The sequence below is a fragment of the Marmota flaviventris genome, chromosome 10 (genome assembly GCF_047511675.1).
Source record: "Marmota flaviventris isolate mMarFla1 chromosome 10, mMarFla1.hap1, whole genome shotgun sequence".
NCBI classification, from domain to species: Eukaryota; Metazoa; Chordata; class Mammalia; order Rodentia; family Sciuridae; genus Marmota; species Marmota flaviventris.
In genome coordinates, this window is record NC_092507.1 from 78,579,050 (window position 1) to 78,600,103 (window position 21,054).

Consider the following 21,054-nt stretch of genomic DNA (forward strand, 5'->3'; position numbering starts at 1 on the left):
ATACACTCCCTAGAAACATGCAGAAAACCAGTGTTAGAGTTCAAGATTTTCAGTTGCACATATGTAGATATGTTAAAACTTAAACCCAGAGGAACCTTTAAGTTTTAAATGGGTAGTCTGCATCAGACTGTAATCTCAGCATCTTGAAACTCTTCATTCTTCCTGTTGCAATAGTCTCACATATTGAGTAATTTTTTTAAAAAATGCTAAAACATAAAAAATAGTATGGCTCATCAATTTAATTGAAAATGATATATAAATAAATTTTTAAATTCAGTGATCAAGTACTACACTAAGGGGGCTGGGATTGTGGCTCAGTGGTGGAGCACTTGCCTAGCATGTGTGACACACTGCGTTTAATTCTTAGCACCACATGTAAATAAATAAAATGAAGGTCTATCGACAATGGGAAAATATTTTTTTTTAATATTTAAAAAGTATTACACTGGGGCTGGGGTTGTGGCTCAGCAGTAGAGTGCTCACCTAGCACGTGCGAGGCGCTGGGTTTGATCCTCAGCACCACAAAAAATAAATAAATAAAATAAAGTTATTGTGTTCAACTACAACTAAAAAAATAAATATTTTTTTTAAAAGTACTACACTAAGCTGCCTCAAGTATTTTAATATATAAATGCCTATAGGTATAACATGACCTGTTCAGAACAGAGCCATTACAAATGAATGAAGGCAATAAATTGCTGTTGTGTATTTTGAAGTAAAACTTGCAACTTTGGAAAATGTCTCTATGTCTCTGTGTCTCAAGAAAAGGCATTTGATCATGAATGCAAATCAGCACCAAATCCTCAAGCTGGTTGGTGAGAGGATATAGCATCAGTACCTGGAAGCCAGTAATAAATGTTTTTAAGGCTATCCTGCCTTCTGTCATCCCTTCTTTTTTCCTTCTGATCCAAAAGTAACACAAAGAAATATAAAATTCAAACATTGCAGAGATACATAACACATATAGCAAAATCTCCCCAAATTCCATCCTAGTTCACTCTATCTTCAAGTAATCATCGTTAGCATCTTGGACACTTAACATATGTTCTTCCAATTTTGTTCCTGTGTATATTAACATTATTATTGTGATCATTTATTTTTACCAGAATGAGATTATGTTTTACATACTACTTAGCAACTTGCTTTGCTGCACGTCAAATCTTACCATTACAATATATGGATGTGCCAGTGCCTTTGCTGAGGGGTTCTTACTGATAGTTCACTCCCTTAAACAATGCTCAGGGGAATATTCTTGTGTATTATTATATCTTTTTGCTATGACATTACCTTCAGACAAGGCAGACCCAACTTCAAAAGTTACAGGGAGGAGGTTCAGCAAATTTATCAGTGACAAAGCAGTCAGTCAACAGAGTTGTTTCAAGGAAGATTAGATAAACCACGCTTAGGAACAGCAGAAGGAATTGCACCACACCCAAATTCAAGGAAACTTCCCAAGAAGCTTGGATAATCCCCAGCTCTCTGCCCTCCTCCCTCAGCAGCCATCACATGGACCAGGTTTATTTTTGGAGTGTAAACCAGTTATCTTCCATAACCAAGTTTCCTCTGCAAGGCCTAGATCAGGAGGGCATTATCATATTACCATGTGCATATAAATGGATAAAGAACAGATATTATCTGTGAATTACAAGGATTCAAGATGTTCAACGTTCAAGAAGACTTTTGGTTGGGAGGGATGCATTTGAGAAATCTTTGTGTTATTAGGAGAAAGGAGAGTGAGTTTCTTTGATAGCTTCACTCCTTTCTGGCCACCCAACCCCAGAGTTTCATGCAGAGTTCTGAGTCTGCAGACTCTCTCTGGAGTCCCTGACTGGGAAGGGAGAGTTTCCAAGGTTCCTCTGAGTAGGGGGCTTGCTTTTGCTTTGTTTATGCTCAGGCAGCTTCCAAACTTGTCAGGTTCTGGTATGACTGAGAAGAGCCACGGCTTCCTACTTGGTGGGAACTGAACTTGTAAGTGCTTGTGGTTTTGTGATGGCCACTCACCCAACAAACTATTTCTGAAACTATTTTTGGCCAGTCAGATTTCCTCTCTTTGGGTGAATAAGGATTTAAAAGTATAGAACTACCCAATCTGAACTTCAACCCCCTCATTTTACAGATGTGACTAGCTTCAGGTTATACACCTTATAAATAATAGAGCTAGCTTGCTTGCTTCTTCTCCTCCCTCCACCTCCTCCATCTTCTTTTTGGTGAAAATGGGTTTAAATCCAGAGCCTCATACATATTAGGCAAGTGTTCTACCACTAAGCTCTACTCCCAGTCCTTAATAAAGCTTTTTAATATCTCAAGATAACTGCCTTTTACATCTAGGAGTTATCAGAACTAGAGGAACTTAACTGTTTAAGGGTCCTTGTCTTTTTTTTTTTCCTTCTTAATATTTTTAGTTGTAGATGGACATAATTACTTTATTTTATTTATTTATTTTTATGTGGTGCTGAGGATAAAACCCAGTGCCTCACAGGTGTTAGGCAAGTGCTCTACCACTGAGCACAATCCCAGCCCCAAGGGTCCCTGTCTGGAATGCTACAGAGAGGTTTATCAAAATAGAAATAACCGTAATAGCAGCAATTTATATACATAACAAATAATCAAAATAGAAATAGCCATAATAATAATTTTTTAAAATTTTTTAGTTGTAGGTAGACACAATACCTTTATTATTTTTTAATGTGGTACTGAAGATTGAACCCAGTGCCTCACACATGCTAGGCAAGCACTCTACCACTAAGCCATAACCCTAACCCATAATAATAATTTTTATATAACAGTTTATATACATATAATTTATTACTTAATAGAATAAATATTTTTTATATTGATTACACACCAGTTGGTAGGCTAAGTGTTCTAGACTTGTTACTATCTGTTGCTTTTTTTTTTTTTAACCTCTTTCTTGCTTTGCCTTCTCTTAAATTGATTTTCTAATTTAATTTCCCTTTAATTTTTGGAAAGTATATGTACTCTATTATTTCGGGGATTATGTTAGATAGTTTAACATGCTAACAAAATAAAGTCTGAAGTTAATATATTTATCTTATTCCCAAATAATCAAGGACCCTGGAAAACTTTAATTGTAGTATAAATCTAGTGTTTTAATTATATTCTATTTTCCTTCCTAAAAGTAAACATTGTTTCAGGTTTTGGTTCCATAGTCAATGTCTGTGGAGATATGCCATTTACCACCATTCCTTATTGAATCTCAGGCCTTTCATTTTTTTATTCTAAACTACATCTCTTAGAATTTCCTTTAGGGAGTAATTTTGAATAAATTCTCTCAGTTTATTGAGGAAGACAGGTGTTTCTATTGTTTTTATTTGCCTGAAAATATTCTTTATATAATCCCTTTTCTTTTTTTTTTTGTAATTTTTATTTTTTAGTTCTAGTCGGACACAATACCTTTCTTTTTATTTATTTATTTATTTATTTATATGTGGTGCTGAGGATCGAACCTAGGACCTTACACTTGCTAGGCCAGCGCTCTACCACTGAACCATAACCCCAGCCCCATAATCCCTTTTCTTAAAATACAACTTCATGGATGTGGAACTCTAGGTTGATAGCTATTTTCTCTCAACACATTAAAGAAATTCTTCTGTGATGACTGAGGTTGTAGCTCAGTGGTAGAGCACTTGCCTAGTGTGTGTGAGACACTGGGTTTGATCCTCAGCACCACATAAAAATAAAATAAAGGATTGCATCCATCTACAACTAAAAATTAAGAAGAAATTAAAAAAAGAAACTCAGTTTGCTGGCCCTTTGCAGAGCTTCAAAATACATGAAGCAAAAACTGATTAATCTACTAAGGAGAAATACATAAATCCACAATTATAATAGGATTTCTCAATAACTGATAGAACATATAGATATAAGCAAGACTATAAACAACCTTTAACTAGTTGACATATGTAAGACATTCCATCCAACAACAGCAGATTGCACATTCCTGTGAAGGTATACATAGAGAGCTGGGGGTATACCTCAGTGGTAGAGCATTTTCCTATCATGGGTTAAGACCTGGGTTCGGTCCCTAGCACCACACACACAAATAATATACAAAGAATGCACATTCTTTTTAAAGTTAAGGAAAAAATAAGAAGAGCAGCCTGTTTCCATCCCCAGTACTACAAAAAGTAAATAAAAGAAATAACTATTTACTAAGCTAGGCTATATTCTGGGACATAAAAGAAACATTAATATATTTAAAATGCTAAATATATAAAAAGGTGCTAACATCACTAATCATCAGGGGAAATTCCAATCAAAACCACAAGATATCATCTCACCCTATTTAAGATGGCTATTGTCAAATATATATATATATGAAATGTTGGCAATATTGTACATTGTTAGTGACAATGTAAATTAGTACAGCCAAAGTAGAAATAGTATAAAGTTTCCCCCCCAAAAATTGAAATAGAACTAGCAATCCCATTTCTGAGTATATATCCAAAGGAATTGAAATCAAAATCTCAAAGACATGATTGCACTCCCATGTCCATTGTAGCTAGATTTTCAATAGCCAACACACAAAGCCATTGATGAGTAAAGACAACGTAGTGAATACATACAATGGAATTGTATTTGGCCTTAAAAAAAGAAGGAAATTTTGCTATTTGCAACAACATAGATGTATGTTGGTAAGATATAACGCTAAGTGAGATATTATGTTGAACAAGGACAAATTCTACATGATCCCACTTATATGTATGTTATGTTAGTTACATGTGGTGTTAGCTGTCACTATGACAAAAGACCTGAGATAACTAACTTAAAAGAATGAAAGGTTTATTTTGGCTCACAGTTTCAGAAGTTTCAGTCTATAGTTACTTGACTTTACTCCTATAATAATACAGTACATCATGGTACAAGTACATGGCAAATGAGGCCTGTTCATATCATGGCAGCCAGAAAGCAAAGAAAGACAGGAAGTGTTCAGGATCCCAATATCTCTTTCAAGGGAATACCTCCAATGACCTGACTTCTTTCCACCTGGGCCCTACCTCCTGAAGGCTCTACCATCTTTCAATAGTGTCCTTGGCTGGGCACTAAACCCTCAACACATGGGCCTTTGGCAGACATTAAAAACCTAAACTAGAACAAAACGGAATCTAGAATAGTCAAATTCACAGGAAAGAGAGAAATGGTTTCCAGGGGCAGGGAAGGGGGGAAAGGGGACATATTAGTCAAAGGGCACAAAGTTTCAGTTATACAAAATTAACATGTCATAGAAATCTACTATATACCATGGTGCCTATAGTTAATACTATATCGTATACTTAAACATGTGTTGCCAGATACGGTGGTACATACCTTTAAACACAGGGGCCTAGAAAGCTGAGGCAGGAAGATCACAAGTTCAAACCAGCCTCAGCAACTTAGTGAGACCCTGTTTCAAAAAAGGGGGGGGGGGGGGCGGGATGTGGCTCAGTGGTTAAGCACCTCTGGGTTCAATCCTGGTACCAAAAAAAAAAGTGTTAAAGAAGTAGCTCTTATGTCAAGTGTTCTTATCATCCATGCAAAAATAATAATAATAAAAAAATAAGAAGGGAGGGCTGGGGCTATAGCTCAATGTCAGAGCACTTGCCTAGCCTGTGTGAGGCACTGGGTTTGATCCTCGGCACCACATAAAAATAAACAAATAAAGGAATTCTGTTCATTTACAACTACAAAAACTTAAAAAAGAAAAAAATAATAATAAAAAGAAGAAGAAGGGAAAGCTGGGCGCAGTAAGGTACGCCTGTAATCCCAGCAGCTCAAGAGGCTGAGACAGGAGGATTCTAAGTTCAAAGCCAGCCTCAGTAAAAGCGAGGCACTAAGCAACTCAGTGAGACCCTGTCTCTAAATAAAATACAAACTAGGGGCTGGGGATGTGGCTCAGTGGTTAAGTGCCTGAGTTCAATCCCCGGCACCCCCACCCCACAAAAAAAAAAAATAAGAGGAAGAGGAAGAGGAGGAGGAGGAGGAAGGAAATTCTTTAAGGTGATATGTTATGGCATTGATTGTAGTGCTTTCATGGGTATACACTTATCTCCAAATTCAAGTTGTATATGTCAAGTATTTATAGCTTTTTGTATGGTAATCATACCTCAATAAGTGGTTTAAAAATATTTAGTGCTGTGACATTTTCTTGAGGAATTATCCCCTGTATCTTTATGAAATGACCCTCTTTATCTCTGGTAATACACCTTACTCTGAAATCTGCTTTATCTGATATTAATATAAATACCCAATTTTATTTGCTTTTTCCTGTAGTGGGAATTGAACCCAGAGATTCACACAGGCTAGATAAGCACTCCACCAGCAATTTTTTTTAAAATACATGAAGAACTCTTCAAATCTTATTTTATTTATTAATTTTTTTATGTGGTGCTGAGGGTCAAACCCAGTGCCTCACACGTGGTAGGCAAGTACTCTGCCACTGAGCCACACCCCCAGCCCTCCACCAGCAATTTTAATTTTTATTTTGAGACAGAGTTTCACTAAATTCCCCTGGCCTTGAATCTGTGATTCTTCTGCCTTAGTTTCTTGAGTAACTGGGATTCCAGGCATAAGCCACAATGACCAGATTCCAATTTCTTTTAATTAGTGCTATCATGGTATATCTTCTTTCATTCTTTTATTTTGAACCTATTTGTGTCTTTTTAAATGGATTTTTGTAGGCAATATATAATTACATCTTTTTTTATTTGATCAAATAATATCTTACTATTAATTGGGGTATTTGAAACTGTGCAATTTTTAAATAAAAGTTCCAAATGCAGTTCCTTGTCATTCTAGCCATGTTTCAGGTGCTTAATAGCCACAGGTAACTAGTTGCTACTGTATTGAAAAACACTGGTTTAAGTAATTTACATTTAAATATAATGTGATTGTAGACACACACACATTTGACTCTAACATTGTGTTATTTGTTTTCTGTTTATCTCTTCTGTTCTTTGATCTGTTTTATTTCTAGAAGTTATATTTACTTTCAAATCTGCTTGGTCTTTTTAAAAATTTTTATTTGTTATTTTTAGTTATACATAACAGCAGAATGTATTTTGAAATATCATACATACGTGGAGTATAACTTCCCATTCTTGTGTTGTACATGGAGTGAAGTTATACTGGTCGTGTATTCATATATAACCATAGGAAAGTTAGGTCTGATTCACTCTACTAGTTTTTCTATTCCCATTCCCCCTCCCTTCCCTTCATATCCTTTTGTCTAATCCAATGAATTTCTAGTCTTCCCTCCCCACCACCATATTGTGTGTTAGCATCCAAATATCAGAGAGTATATTTGGCCTTGGTTTTTGGGGATTGGATTATTTCATTTAGCACAATAGTCTCCAGTTCCATTCATTTACTGGCAAATGCCATAATTTCATTTTTCTTTATTGCTAAGTAATATTCAATTGTGTATATATACCACATTTTCTTTATTCCTTCATCTGTTGAAGCTGGTTCCACAGCTTAACTATTGTGAATTGAGTTGCTATAAACATTGATGTGGCTTCGTCACTATAGTATGCTGATTTTAAGTCCTTTGATACTGAGGAGTGGGATAGCTGGGTCAAATGGTAGTTCCATTCCAAGTTTTCTGAGGAATCTCCACAGTGCTTTACAGAGTGGTTACATCAATTTGCCATCCCATGCTTGGTCATTCTTCATTGCCATTATTCTCTGATCATTTTTCAAGTCTTCATTTTGTTCCTTTAAGCTTATCTGATATGTTTGTTTTAATCATTCTAACATCTGGAATATTTGTGGGTCTATATTTGTTAAAATTTGTTTCTGACAGTTCTCATTCATGGTGTCTTTGTTTTCATTGTATGCTTTGTGGTTTTGGGTGGTTTGTTTTTTGTTTTTGATGTTTTGTTTGTTTGTTGTTTATTTTTTACTTTGTGTCAGGGTCTCGCTAAGTTGCTTTGGGTCTTGTTAAGTTGCTGAGGTTGGCTTGGAACTTGTGATCCTCCTGCCTCAGTCTTCCAAGCTACTGGGATTACAGGCCTGCCTCACCATTCCCAGCTTGTGATTTTTTTTTAATATAAGTTTCCTATTTCCCCTGAACGTGACCTGCAGGAATTACTTGAGGTCTGGTTTACAACTAAATTCCTGCAGATAATTTTCTGTTTATTTCTATCGATTACTCAGGCTATTACCAATCTGGGACTATGGATGTTTAGGTTAAAATTTTAACTAAGAGTTCTACATTTAAAATAGAGTGAACAAAGTGAATTCTGACAGAAAACACAAGCAAAAACCAACCTGTTTTATTCTCAAAGAAGATTAATATTTCCTCCACTAGCACTAAGACGGAAAAGGCATGTTTTTTTTTTTCCAGTATGAGTCTAACATTGACTGTACTGGGTGATTTTTTCATCCAGTCTTCCACTGAGGGAATCTAATAATCCTATTAGATTCTCCACTTAGTCAGCTCTAAGTTTTAACTCCTAACTCCATGCTCTACTGCATGTAGCCTCAAAGGAGGAAGGATTCTCCGGAATTTGAAAAAAGCTTCAGACTAACAGGTTTGGCACCTGTGCCCCGACCAGATTTCTGATTCTCACTACCGTTTTTGAAATTAATAAACTCCTTTCTTCAGTGACAGATCAGTGATGTATTTATAATTACTTAAGGCTACAATAGCCTTTTTTTTCTTAATATTAAAAGTACACTGTGGATTTTATATTTTAGAGGAGGCCCTGAAAACAGGTTAAGCACAAAAGACATTTTACGAGGTAGACCTTTCCACTTTAGAGTTCCAACATATGAGTTCCTTTAACTCACCCCATAACCATAATATCCTTCATCAGATTCAAAATGCTCTACAGTGAAACAATCATGTAGAAACTGACTTCATGACTTCAACCATCAAACCCAGATCTCTCTGGTTCCCTGTTATTTCCAAAGCTCTGGGTGATCTTTGCTTGCTTAAGACACAAAACCAATTCCTTTATCTGAGTTCTCTTTTAGCCCCTGATGTATTTAATGGGACTTTCTCACCACTGCAGACTTGAGATGTCATTTTCTTCATTTTGGCGGGTTGGTGGCTTTTGTCCTTAGCAGCTACAGTCTTAGACTTTATCTGGGTTTGCAATCAGGAAGCTGTGATACTTCCTGAGACTGTTCTGGGTACAATTTACACAATATGAGTTCACTTTCTTCACTTTGGAGTTACCTGGACTCCTGGAAGGGCTAGTTGTGTTTTGTCCAGTTTTCTACAGGTTGAGTCCAATAGTTGGCAAGAACCAACCTCTGTGGTTTATGACTACTTGTGCTTCCTGAGTAACATGCACAGAGAATTTGGAAAGTTGGCAATGATTGGAGGCTAGAAAACCGTTAAGAAGGAGGAAGTTTATCAACTAAGTGGGAGTAAATCTCCAAACCACCCTCAGAATGCTAACATACACCCACTGTTTCTCATTGTCATGACTAATCTGCAGGGTGTCAAAGGAAATCAACCAACAGCAGAGGCAAAGAGAGAATTTGGAAAAGCATCATCATTTTTCAGATCTTTTGACCAACAAAATAGTCAGGAATAGCATTGATGGGTGCCATTTACCATACACAAACCTTTTTACTTGTGAAATGCTCCCTAAAGCTGTGATTATCACTTTGTATTTAAAAAGTTGTTTCTTGCCAGGTGTACGCCTATAATCCCAGTGATTCAGGAGGCTGAGGCAGGAGGATGGCACGTTCAAAGCCAGACCCAGCAATTCAGTGAGGCCTTAAGGAACTTAGTGAGACCCTGTCTCAAAATGAAAAAATGGCTAGGGATGTAGCTCAGTGGTAAAGTGCCCCTGGGTTGAATCCCTGTTACCAAAAACAAACAAACAAACAAACAAAAACCTATTTTTTTTCTTTCTTTCTTTTTTTTTTTTTTAGTTTTCGGCAGACACTACATCTTTGTTTGTATGTGGTGCAGAGGATTGAACCTGGGCCGCATGCATGCCAGGCGAGTGCGCTACCACTTGAGCCACATCCCCAGGCCCCCTAGTTTTTTTCTTGCTGATTTCATCTTAGAATTCTATGATAATTGACCTAAATTTATATTTATTGATATAATATTTTATCCTATTTTAAAAATAATATTAAATTTTTGTGAACTTATCATTGAGTTTGTGTCCTAGGAGTCTTGTTCCTGGGCCTTCATTCCTAGAGTCCTGGTTTTGTATCATTTTAGTGAGAAGATGAGGAGCAGGAGGGGAGGGGCAAATACTCAAGTCAGTGTGTGTGACCCGGAATGGTAAACGAAAATCGTGGAGAGCAGGAGAAGTCTGGGCTTTGGGATCATGTCTGAATCGCAGGTGATGATTCAGACTGCTCTCCACAATAATAATACAGAACTATGTGTCCACTCACTGCCTGACCATCAGAAAATAAGGTGAATGATGCCTCTGATGACTATAGTACTGACCTCTGAAATTTAAAAGATTACCTCACTAAGCCCCAAATGCCCCTCTAAAGTGAATAGGACAGCATTACCATTTCCACTGAACCAGGGGTGAGGAGATAGGGAGAGGAAAAGAAGAACCATCTCTCTAGGAAGAGACTGCCTGACTCCCTGAGAACTATCTGCCCACTATCACACCCCTAGAAGACCTGGATCCAAATCTTGGTTCCACTACTTAGCATTTCTCTGGGTTTTGGTTTTCTCCTAATACAGACATAATGACAATTACCTAATAGGGGTAATGAGTTGGGGAAATAATGGCAAAGTACTTGATATATGACAGGTATCTAAGAGATGTATGTTCTCTTCCCTTCCTTTACAGAGCCTAAATTGTCACTGCATGTTTACTATACTTGCAGTAAAACAAAAGTATCAGAATGGGCCTAGTGCAGTGGTGCACACCTGTAATCCCAGCGGCTCAGAAGGCTGAGATAGGAGGATAGTGGGTTCAAAGCCAGCCTCAGCAATAGCAAGGCATTAAGCAACTCGGTGAGACCCTGTCTCTAAATAAAATACAAACTAGGGCTGGGGATGTGGCTTTGTGGTTAAGTGCCCCTGAGTTTAATCCCTGGTACCAAAAAATAAAAAATAAAAATATATCACAATATCCCTGAGGTTGGCAGATGGCAGTCAAACCACACTCCATTGAAGATGTGTTAAAGAAAGTATTTAAGGAAGTGACTACATGGGGGAATAAAAGAGACATTTATAATGGTAGCTAAAACAGAAAAACCACAAGGACACAATGAAAATTGAAACCACAATAATCGCTAAAAGAAAAGTAGTAATTGTAGCTTATATTTAAGTGTATCGAAAGAAAGAGTATGGGAAAGGGGCAGCTGCCATGGAAGTCACATTTATTATTTCAAAGTTTGTGCAGAAAACTAGAACTGATTTTTTTAAGTCACAAAACATTTTGAGTCTTTCCAGTCTTACCAAAACAAGAAAGTATGCATCTAAAATAATTAATAATGAGCGAGGCTGAAAAATATCAAGTCAGGATAGGTGTATACAGTTAGAATCAATGGTATTGATAAAATTCTAGTTTTTACGCTCAAGCTAGAATTATGGTTGCTCAATTTATTAGTATACTCACAACTTCCCATTTCATTGTGTATTTCTTCTGCGTACAGCAAATTATACACAAGAAAAATTTCTAAGTAAATCTATGAAGAGATGTTCATGGAGTTCCACAGTAGTAAAAAAAAATGAGAATAATTAATATCTGCAAGGAGTTCTGTCTACACTCAAAGGTGGGATGTATTTCTTACTTTCCAATACTGCAAGAAAACATTTTCATATCTGATTTTAAATCAAGTTAGTGACTCCACATCATGTACAACCTCAAAAATGGGAAGTTATACTTCAAGTATGTTTGATATGTCAAAATACATTCTACTGTTACACATAACAAAAAAGAACAAATAAATTTTTTTAAAGAGAGAGAATAAATAAATTTTTTAAAGAAAGAGAGAGAGAGAGAGAGAATTTTTTAATATTTATTTTTTAGTTTTCGGTGGACACAACATCTTTATTTTATTTTTATGTGGTGCTGAGGATTGAACCCAGTGCCCTGCACATGCCAGGCGAGTGCACTACCACTTAAGCCACATCCCCAGCCCAATAAATTTTTTTTAAAAAAGAAAAATTAAATAAATAAAATTAGTGAACAAAGAGAATAAAGCTTTTCCTCTGGACATCAGAATGTTGCTGGATTGAAAGTCTCATGCAATTATACTTTTTCAGGGACAGAGAATCTTGGTCTTCATCAGGTAGATAGAAATAACTTGAGTGATGGCAGAGAATAGTCCTGGTTTTAGGAGAGGTGGCTGTAAATTGCTGCTATTAGCAATGAGTGCCAAATTTCTCAAATATCCTTGTGAATTGTTTGAGGAATAAAATAAAATATAATGTGTGTGTGTGTGTGTGTGTGTGTGTGTGTGTACTGGAATAGACTCTCTTAATTTTATATAATTTTATGCAAAAATATCAGCATTTTCATAATTAAAATTTTCCATTTCTAATGGAGAAATAAAATCAACCAGTAACATGAGCTAACCCCAAAGAAAGGTACAAATAATTTGAAATAAGCTTTAAGAGCCAGACTGGTAGGGGGTCAAACCCCAGCTGTGTCATATATTGATAAAGGAACCTTGGAAAGATCTTTAACCTTTCTGTGTTAGTTTACTTACTGATAAAATAACGGCAATATAATAGATGCTTCGTAGAAGTATTGTTAGGATTAAATAAGGAAATGAATGCAGAGCATTAAGACATTTCTTAGCACAGAAAAAAATCTCTCTTTGTTGTGGTTGTTGTTGGTATAAGGGATCCAACCTAAAGCTGTGTGCATACGAAGCAGGTGCTCCAACTCTAAGCTACACTCCCAGCCCCAGAATAAAGTCTTAATAAATGGTAGTAATTGCCAACATTAGAAAATATTGATAATGATAAAATTAATAATAATGGGATCATTTATTGAATGCCTGTTCTTCCACAGATTCTTGACATATGTGATACACTATAATTTTGGGGGCAGATTTATCTTACAAATTGTGTTTACTTTTTAAGGTGTTATGATGAACAAAGGAAGTCAGACTTTTCAAAGAGACAAAAATCAGAGTGAAACTGAAAGCAGAAGCTAGGAAAAGATCAATCACATCCTTTTTTCAGGGAAGATAAGCTTTAGGCATCCAGATTTTCTTTATTTGATACACACAAAATGAGTAAAGCTAGTTCCTGTCATCCACAAGACTAAAGACAAATAGTTATCCTCTTTAGTTTAGAAATGCTTGTTCATATTATCCCATTTAAGTGCAGTTTGGTACATTTCTACTAGAGAATATGTAGACGGTGCAGTCCAGCTGAATGCTGACAGAAGATGCTACCTGGCTTGAAGAAGTAGGTTAGTTTTAACCTTTCATAGCCCCTTAGAATAAACCATGAACAATAGTCTGTTATTGGCCTCTTGTTCACTATGCTAAAATTCCTAGGGTCAGGGCTGGGGTTGTAGCCTAGTGCTCATCTAGCACTGGGTTGGATCCTCAGCACCACATTAAAAAAACAACTGAATAAAATATAGCTTCTGTATCTACAACTAAAAATATATATTTAAAAAAAGTCCTAGAGTCAACAGAATAAACTTAAGCAAGATAAAAGTTAGGTAGGTAAATATATATCTGTATTTCTTATATATTTTCCCCAAGAAACCCAATTGTTCTGAACTTAGACGAAATTTAAAACTTTTTTTTTTAAGAGGAGGGAACATTTATTTGGGGCTCAAGGCTTCAGAGGTCTCAGTCCACAGATGGCTGATTCTATTGCTCTGGACCCAAGGTGAGACAGAACATCATGGTGGAAGAGTGTGGTGAAAGAAAGCAGCTCAGGGCATGGCACAGGGGAGCAGAGGTAAATGTAATACTTTTTAAAGTAATTTTTAGTTAATTCTTTTTTGGTGGCCTGGGTTCTAGATATTCAACCCAAGACCCACATATGCTAAGCATACGTGCCACTCCTGTGCTATACCCACAGTCCCAGTAATATTTATTCATGCAAAAAAAATATTTACTTTATGCCACACACTGTTAGAGATCCTGTGAATTCAGGAGTAAATAAGACAAAAATGATCTCTGCTTAACGAGGAGTCAGATAATAAGAAAACAAATAAATTACAAATCACCAGAAAATGCAGAAAGAAGATAATTTGTGAACACACTCTGACATAGTCAGTCTTTTATGAAGCTCTTGCCAGTCTTATCTGGTGTGAGCAATGTAAATAGCCCCTCTCTGAGTACTATAACATTTTAGGAAGGGCAAGGAGTCCTCAATTTTCACAGCGTGAAAATGAGAAGCAGAGGTGATAAGGGGGAGGTGTTGGAGCCACGTTAGTATTCCACACACATATATTCAGGTCACATATGTGACCTAGGACACAGTTAAACCCTGGATGGGATGTCCACTTGATTCTTGGAAACTTCAGGAAGAACATGAACTTTCCAGAGACTGTAGGTATATACTAGAAAATCATCAGGACAAACTGTAAACATTGTTCTTCCCTCTTGGGCTTTGAGAGACTATCTTCAAGCTGGGTGTTTCCAGGGTCCAGCCAGAGTTTTGACAGAATCATTGAACTTCCCTGACCAAATCTGGAAAGTCCCTTAGAAAGCAATCCATTAACATAAATATATAAGTATCTACTGGCTCCTCATCTCTGACCTCTCGGAACCACAGACAGAGAGAGAGAGAGATTAACAGGTGGAATTATTCACAAAGCTTCCATCTTGGGCAGTTGGTAGAATGGAATGATCTGGATCTCTTCTTTCATAGCTTCTAGATGGAGTGAAGGGACTTAGCTGGATACACATTAAAAATGTCCAGATAGCTATCAAGTGAGTTTAGACTATAAATACAGAAACAAAGGAAAGATTTAACAATCAAAGAATCTTTGGATTAAAATAGTTTTGAAGGTCATTTGATTCTATCTTTACTTTAAAATTGTTATTTTATATGTTCTTTTATATAGTGCCTAAACATGTAATGCAACCAATAACCACACAAAGATTTGTCATACAGATGGCGTGCAAAAATATTATACTGTGGTGGGACTCCCTCAGCCAAGTTACAAAGTTGTTACTCTTATTTATTAGAGTCCCATGAATAGTGGCTTCAGGGAAAGAGGAAGCAGAATTTTTGTGAAATATCTTGGATGGTATGTCCAAGAGATGAAATACAAACAAGTCTACTAAAAGTTAAGGCTAATGAAAGGGAGGCTGGGTTTTTAGCTCAGTAGTAGAGCACTTGCCTACCACGTGTGAGGCACTGGGTTCAATCCTCAGCACCACATAAAAATAAATAAAATAAAGGAATTGTGTCCATCTACAACTACATATATGTTATAAATTAATCACACACACATAAAATTAATGAAAGGATGGCTCCTGACTCTCCCAAAAAGTCATATGAGGCACCCACTCCAACCTTCCTTACTCTAAGAACAACTGAAGGATGGCCATTGTAGCAAATTTAATAGAGGCATGCCAATCAGTTCTACTTCTCAGAAAGGGTAACCTCATAAATTGTCTAATTCATGTTAAAAGACAGAATTGAAACCAGGTTTCCAAATCTACCCCAAATGAAAAAATTCTCAATGAAGCTTGTAAAAGTAGCATCAAGAGGGAAATCTAACTTCCTGCTTTTGCTTCTCCTCTACAGTTACAACAAATTCAGGCTTTAAAAATGATCGTTCTTTGAATATCAGAAAAAATCAACTGCCAGTATCTAGTCTTTGGGGATAAAATAGTTAGGTACCTTCTCTCCTTCTCTCTCTCTCTCTCTCCCCTCTCACCACCCCCCAATCCCTGCTTCTTTCTATTAGTAAAGGCTTATTGCATGGTGGTACATTCCTGTAATCCCAGCTACTTAGGAGGCTGAGGAAGGATGATGGCAAATTCAAGGTCAATCTGGGAAATTTAATGAGACTCTGCGTTGAAATATAGTTTTGTTTTTTTTAATGAGTGGGATGTAACTCTGAATTAGAGCAGTTCTCTAGTATGTGCAAAGACCTAGGTTCAATCCCCACTGCTCCCCCATCTAAAAAAGCTTATTGGAAATGAAAGAATACACACACACAATTTAAAAAGTTAAATTTTCAATTGGAAATTATATTTACATCTTTAAAACGATAACAATAATAAGTTGATTATATTTACAAAGATACATACCTAAAACATAAGGACATATTTTTTTTAAAATACTATGAAAAAACAACTATAATAAAGGTAGTATAACTATATTATCATTAGATGAAATAAACTTTAGAGTAAAAAAAAAGAATTATTAGAGACAAAGAATACAACAGAATAACTATGAAAAGGAACAATTTGCCAGGAAGACATACTAGGTTCAAAATTTTATGCACCTATTGACAAACTTGAAAATATGCAAAAGTAATAGAGTTGACAGAATTCAAGTAAGACATTTATAACTTAATAATCACCATGAGCAGAGACGTAGCTCAGTGGTAGAGTGCTTATCATGTGGAAGACCTAAAAAAAAAAGTTCATCATTGAAGAGTTTAACCTATTTTTCTCAGTATTGGATTAAGTAGATAAGAATTATTTAGGATATAGATTTTAATAATATAGATATAAGCTTAATCTTATGAACATATAAAGAACCTGTATCTAGCAATTAGAAAAATATATATTCTTTTCAAGTATAAACATTGATCATGGATAAATATTCTTTTCAAGTATAAACATTGACCATGGATAAAGGCATAAAATAAATCTCAAAAATATCAGAGAATTAATATTATGTGGGTTATATTCTCTGTACAAAATATAATTATATATCACTAATAAAAATACTAAAAAAGACATGTTCAGAAAGATTGAATGCACTGCTAGATAAGACATCTGTCAAATAACAAATCTTATTAGATAATATGTAGAAGTGAATGATAATAAAAACCTTTCAAAAACAAAATAGGGACAAATAAACAATAAACAGATAAAGGCCCCAAATAAATAATATCAGAATGAAAAATTGAATATAATTATAAGTAGAATTTTATAATCAGAGAATATAGCCGGGCATGATGGCCAACACTTGTAATCCCAGCAACTCCGGAGGCTGAGGCAAAAGAATTACAAATTCAAGGACAGTGTTAGCAACTTAGACCTTCAGCAACTTAGGGAGATCAAGTCTCAAAGTAAAAAATAAAAAGAGCTGGGATGTGGCTCAGTGGTAAAAGCACCCCTGAGTGGCTGGAGTTATGGCTCAGTGGTGAAGTGCTTGCCTAGCATGTGTGCGGCACTGGGTTCGATCCTCAGCACCACATAAAAATAAATAAAATAAAGGTATTGTCTCCATCTACAACTGAAAAAATTTTTAAAGGAAAAAACACCCCCTGGGTTCAATCCCCAATACCAAAAATAAAATAATAAATAAAAACCAGAATATTATGAAATGATTGTGGCAATTAATTTGAATGCTTAGAAAAAAACCAAATATTTCCTGAAACATATAAAGTATTATAGCTAGTTTAAGGGCGGAAAATGGAATAGACTGCAAAAGCATAAGGAGTTCTATCGAATACTCAAAGAGCATATTATCAGGGCTGGGATTGTGACTCAGTGGTAGAGTGCTTGCCTAGCACATGCAAGGCCCTGGGTTCAATCGCTGGCACCACATATAAATAAATAAAATAAAAGTATTGTATCCAAATACAACTGAAAAAATAAATATTAAAAAAGAGTATATTATCTCTGTCTTTCACTAATTGTGCCAGAAAAAAAGTAAAAAGGAAGTGCTGCCCTACTAATTTTGAGATGAGTCAAACCTTGGACAGTAGTATCAGCAAGAAAGATTATAAGCCAGTTTCACTAATAAGCATAAATGTAAGAATCCAAAGTAATAGTCAGGGGGAAAAAGTAGCTTGTTCTCAAAATATGAAGTAATGATAAGGAGATGGAAATGTAATTATCTTGATTTCATCATTATATACTTTATATATGTATTGAAATGTCACTCTGTATTCCATAAACATGCACAATTATTATGTGTTAATAAAAAATATTTCTGTGATGGGCATCAAACACGGGATCTCCCACAAGCTACATAGGCACTCTATGACTGAGCTATATCTCCAGCCCCTGAAATTTTTTCAAAAATGTTTAAGGAAAAAAATTTAGGTTTTTCTTGTTGTTGTTATTGTTTTGTACTTTTGAGACAGAGTCCTGCTGCGTTGCCCAGTCTGACCTCAAATTCCTGTGCTCAAGTGATCCTCTTGCCTCAGCCTTCCAAATAGCTGAGACTATAGGCATGTGAAGTGATGCCCAGTAAGTTATATTTTTCAAAAAGTGATTAAATTGAGATTCATTTTCCCCAGAAATGCAAGGATAGTTTAATCTTAGGGAATATGTAAATGTTATTTGCCATGTTTACAAAGGATAAAAGTCATGAGTCTCTGAAGAGATTTGAAAAAAAAAAAAAACAATTGTACAATAAAATTAAATACCTATTAATGATTAATTATTTAAAAACACATATATATTAGTGTAACTCAACATCATGTACAACCATAAGAATGGGAAATTAGGGCTGGAGTTGTGGCTCAGTGGTAGAGTGCTCGCCTACCATGCATGAGGCACTGAGTTTGATCCTCAGCAACACATAAATGTAAAATAAAGATATTGTGCCCAGGGCTGGGGATGTGGCTCAAGTGGTAGCATGCTCACCTGGCATGTGCGGGGTGCTGGGTTCCATCCTCAGCACCACATAAAAATAAAATAAAGATGTTGTGTCCACCGAAAACTAAAAAATAAGTATTAAAAAAAAAGATATTGAGTCCACCTAAAAAAATAAATATTTTTTTAAAAAGAATGGGAAACTATACTCCATGTATGTATAATATGTCAAAATACATTCTACTGTCATGTATATCTAAAAATAACAAATAAAAAATTTTTAAAACAACACATAGGGATGGGGGTACAGCTCAGTGGTGAAGCACTTTGAGGGCATAGCCCTGGGTTCAATCCCTAGCACAAGGTGGGGTCAAGAGATACAGAAATTGAAATTCTTACCAAATAGAAATAGAAATTTTTAACCTGTTCTCTTAAAAGTTATCTACCAAAAAAAAATCACGTTAAGTTGTAAAAAATTAAAAGTAGTTGGCTAGAAGTTAGGAATAAGACAAAGAATATTCACTACAGCTCTAGTCAGTCCTACTAGTAAGGCAAGAAACAAATTGGAGAAATAAGCAATCCCCCCAAAACAAAGGATGAATGTTCTCTCTAATATGCTGATGCTAACACACAATAAGGGGAGGGGGAAAAAATAAAAGTTCATTGGATTAAACAAAGAGGAATACAGGAGAGGGAGTGGGGATACGAATAACAAAACAGTAAAATGATTCGGACATAACTTTTCTATGTTCATATATGAATACATGACCTGTGTAACTCCACACCATGTACAACCACAAGGATGGATGTGGGAGGCCATCCTTGCACGTGATTGAGTTACCTCCCCAGCCGGGTTTGGGGCACTCAGACACTATGTGTTACAGCTTTCCCAACCCTTCTTGGGTTTGAGGGCTTGGCAGTGTCTCACCACTGCCCCCAAAGATCCAATCATCGCACCTGACCTTGCAATACTGCCCTCCCTGACTTTCATTGGATGGGATTTTTCCCAGAATTCTTTGTTCCCCAATAAAAGCCCTCTCTCTGGCGTCAGCGCTCTCTCTCGCTAGCCTCTTCAGTAAACCTCACTAATTCCCTGGGTAGCTTGAGGCTGGGGGTTGGAAGAGCTGTCCTGGAGCTGGTTTAGAGGTAATTGGAGTCTGTGTCTTTAATTTAAGCTCCCTTAGGATTTTCCCATGTGGCCATCTGCGCTGGCTGCGGACTAAAGATGGGATCCTAATTAGAATAAGTTGTACTCCATGTATGTATATAATATATCAAAATACACTCTACTGTCCTGTATGCCTAAAAAGAACAAATAAAATTAAAAAATCAAATTGGAAAGAGGAAAACAAAGATGAAATAAATTTGTATATTTTATGATTATCTTATATAGAAATTCTAAAAAAAAAATCAGCTGAGTATGTTGGCATGCCTATAATCCCATTTACTTGGGCAGCTGAGACAGTAGAATCCTGTTTGATCAACTTCAAGAGATCCTGTCTAAAAAATAAATAAATATAAAGGGGTGGGGATTTAGCTCTTTGGAAGAGGGCTTGCCTAGCATGCATGAGACCCTGGGTTCTATTCCCAGCATCACCAAAAAAAAAAAGGAAATGCAAAATAATGTGCAACAAACTAAAAAAGGGCAGATTCAGCAAAGTTTCAGGATACAAGATCAACATACAAAAAAAGTTAATTTTATTCCCATATGCCAGTAGCAAACGATTAGAAAAATGCAGTTTTTGAAACTATGAGAACAAATAGTGAATAAAAAAATAAAATCATGCAGAAAATAAAATGCTACTGAAAGACATAAAAGTGACCTAAATAAATGATCAATATGCCATTTTAAAAAGTACTGTGCTGCTGGGGTTGTGGCTCGGCAGTAGAGTGCTCACCTTGAACATGGATTCGAGCCTCAGCACCACATAAAAATAAATAAATAAAATAAAGGTATTGTGTCCAACAACAACTAAAAAATAAATATTAAAACAAAAACTGTGCCAGTTCTTTTTTTTTAATGTTTAGTTGTAGATGGACACATCTTATTTATTTATTTATTTATTTTCATACAGTGCTGGAGATCAAACCCAGTGCCTCACACATGCTAGGCAAGTTCTCTTGCACTGAGCTACAACCTCAACCCTCAATATGCCATTCCTATGGATGGGAAGGATTAATATCAAATTATTTCAGTTCTCCCCAAATTAAATAAATGTAACATAAGCTACAATTTCAATACTTTTGCACATCCTAGAACAAAGGGCCAAGGATAACCATCATCAATTCCTGAAGAGGACAAAACAGGTCAGAGGGAAGCCTTTCCTTACTAGCTATCATCAGTTTATTATAATTTAAATTATTTAAAACACTATGGCTTAAGCACTGAGATAGACAAAATGACCAGGG